Genomic DNA, 3,323 nt, shown 5'->3' with positions numbered 1-3,323 from the left:
CTTAAAAAGGCGGTTCATGCTCGAAAACCCTCCAATGTGGCTGAATTACAACAATTCTGCATAGATGAGTGGACCAAAATTCCTCCACAGCGCTGTAACAGACTCATTGCAAGTTATCGCAAACGCTTGATTGCAGTTGTTGCTGCTAAGGGTGGCCCAACCAGTTATTAAGTTTAGGGGGCAAACACTTTTTCACACGGGGCCATGTAGTTTTGGATTTTGTTTTCCCTTAATAATAAAAACCTTCATTTAAAAACTGCATGTTGTGTTCACTTGTGTTATCTTTTGCTAATCTTTAAATTCCTGTCTCAGTCACATGTTCTTGGTTAAATAAACATTACTTACACCACCAGAAAACAACAACAACAAATAGAATTCTTTTTTATATTTTTACATTAACAATGCAATCAATATTCTGTTTATTAAAGCCAAGTATGAATATCATCAAGTTTTTAAGCATTTTACATTTATTCCAAAATAATAACTCAAGGCAGTGACAATTTAAACAAAATATTTTATTTGTGAATTTATGTTCAGCTATTCTTTTTAATAGTTAACTTTTAACTATTTTTGAATTATTCGGTTCATCAGTCATCAAAGCTCAGTAAATATTGGTCACAGACACAGAAATTTACTTTAAATTTCAACAAGCTGATTTACTCACTAAAAACTCCCACAGATCATGTTTTCAGACCATTTCAAGTCTTATTTTGACGTAACAAAGTGGTTACATCTAAGTGTGTGAGTTGTTTACTTACTTTTTTAAATGAGTCTTCCCATTAATGCCATTATATTGTTCATTCAGACTGATTCGCGAACGTAGAACGCGCATGAACACAAGAGGCGGGATTTATCGCATGAACCAATCACAGCCGAACATAACCAGTCATATCCAATCATATCGTGATGGAGGCATTGCCTCCTCTCACGTGATTTCCCCCCATTCATTCTCAATTACCCCCCCACTGCACGCTTTAGTTGGTCTGTTAAAACTCAATGGGCTCAGGGGAGGCGAGAGAGACTCGGACTCCCGCTGTAACTTTACCTGCTGCTGTCGCTGTTGGACAATGTTTCTTTAGAAAAACGAGTGATTTATACTGTTATATTTGTTATATTTTGTAATATTGGCGTTGTTTTATTTTTGTACTACTAATTTTTTCTTATCCAAGATATATATAATATATATATATATATAACACATAAAGTTCAATAAAATTACGTTTGAAGAAAAATATTTTTTTAGCTATGTAATATATATAATGTATTACATTATGCATGATAAAATATAAAAATTTCACAGTGATTTGATTCTGTAAAGTTTTTTTTTGGTTACAACAACATTACTGTAGTAAAACCATGTTTTACTACGTTTATACATTTGAAGACGAGCAGAGAGTATAGAATACTAGATAAAAAAAATAGCTAGCTAGAATACATGCATATTTACAGCGTAAACATGAATTAGCCATGCGACCATATTATATGATTAAATGTTAATAAATTGAGTGCATCAGCAATCATAAATTTCTTAGAAATATATTTTACCTAGGTGACGAGGATCGCTCAGTCGCTTTGTGTCAAATTTATAGACATAGTGTTTCTTGCGTAAAGAAAACGCTGTACTTATTCAAACAACAAGATCTTTATTTACCCTTGCAGACCTAGTTCAGCTGCTGTGGAACTTCAGTTCACTCAGGCAAGATAGAGGGGGTGGAGTTATGAGTAGTGTTGGGTAGGGATGGGCGTATCGATACAAAGTATCGATATATCGATACTGACGCGAGTATCGAAAGTATCGATACTCAAACAAAAATATCGATACTAAGGTGCATTTTATTTACCAGTGGTTTTGTTTATTTAACAACAATACTAATAATAATGCGTACAATATGCATTGAATTGGACGAATAACCTTTGTTAGCGAGTAATTGTGTAGGATAGAACTAGTTTCCTGCTCATCTGAATACACGCAAATGTTGCAAGACAGAACCAATCAATCACAGAGAGCATTCACTCACTGCTGACAGTGCATTCAAACAGGGCTGCGTTTCCCAAAAGTATCATAAAAAAGCATTAAAGCTTTTGGGAATGGCAGCCCTGAACAATGCTTATCAGAGGACAGAAAAAAACATAAATGTTTGAGTTATTTCACAGTAAACAAATTGCAATTGTAGCCTACATAGTTTGTGCAATTACAATTATTTAAATTGAACGTTGAAAGATAATATTGATCATGTAAAAGTTGCATTTTATGCATGCAACAGCCATTCACTGGCAGTCCCTAATGGCAGTATAAATATGAATGTGTGCAAATGTGCATTTCGTCCGTCATTAAAACGGCGGCGTTACGTTTTCATCACCAGGTGTTTGTTGTAGCTATATGGGCGCCACGCTCAGTTTCAAATAGGCCTACATAAATTATGAGCCTTTATAGACATAGTGTTTCTTGCGTAAAGAAAACGCTGTACTTATTCAAACAACAAGATCTTTATTTACCCTTGCAGACCTAGTTCAGCTGCTGTGGAACTTCAGTTCATTCAGTCAAGATAGAGGGGGTGGAGTTATGAGGTTTACTGACAGTTTGAGCGGATCCAACAAGATTTAGTCACAAGCTCTTTTTAATACCTTTCATTAGCTAAATATTTGTAAAGCAGACACAGATGTAAAGGGTGACCAATATCATTGATTTATTGAAGGGGAAAAAAAACACCATCACCAAAAAAAGGGCACTTCGGAGTGTAAGGGCAAAAAGGGCATGTGCTCTGCACAGGTTGAGCCCTACCTGTGCACGTGCCTGCTTACAAATATCGGTGCTCAGGACTGCAGTGTTAACACACAATGAAGCACTTAATCCATTTCAATAAACAGATGATAGAGACATAGACAGGCTTTCAAACATAAAGCCTTTATTTGTAGAAATATGTCTATTTGAGTTTACAAAGGACTCGTATATTTATAAACTGAACAGACTGGTTCTCATAATCACAACAATAAGAATACTGTAACAATACTTAAAAAAATACAAACAAACAGTGATTGGATGAACACTGAATTGCATCTCATATTTGTGTCCACTTCAGAATAAATAAATAAATACATAAATAAAATTCAATAAGGGGTGACAGAGGCCTCTGGTGGTGAGATAAACATACTGCACTGGATTCACACACTCATTTGAGCTCTCAAGTAGAGACCTGCGCGGGACGGATTTTTCAGTCCCGCTCCCGCCCGTTCCCGCAAGATTCTGTCCCGCGCCCGCCCGCTCCCGCAAAAATATATCTTATCTGGTCCCGCTCCCGCCCGCGACATTCATGTTTTGTCCC

The 3,323-nt window shown here is 36.1% G+C and overlaps 1 protein-coding gene across 1 annotated transcript in view; it reads right to left on the bottom strand.

The window, feature by feature from the left end:
• The window catches only part of LOC107733414 (kelch-like protein 29), a 148,695-nt gene extending 146,987 nt beyond the window's left edge, over positions 1-1,708 (bottom strand). The window contains exon 1 of the mRNA XM_016545019.1: positions 1,652-1,708. The gene's annotated coding sequence lies outside the window, so the exon portion shown is untranslated. The remainder of the gene's footprint in view (positions 1-1,651) is intronic.
• Positions 1,709-3,323: the final 1,615 nt, after the last annotated feature.

Source organism: Sinocyclocheilus rhinocerous, unplaced genomic scaffold (genome assembly GCF_001515625.1).
Source record: "Sinocyclocheilus rhinocerous isolate Xijiao unplaced genomic scaffold, SAMN03320098_v1.1 scaffold853, whole genome shotgun sequence".
Lineage (NCBI taxonomy): Eukaryota > Metazoa > Chordata > Actinopteri > Cypriniformes > Cyprinidae > Sinocyclocheilus > Sinocyclocheilus rhinocerous.
This window is presented reverse-complemented; position numbering and strand designations above follow the sequence as displayed.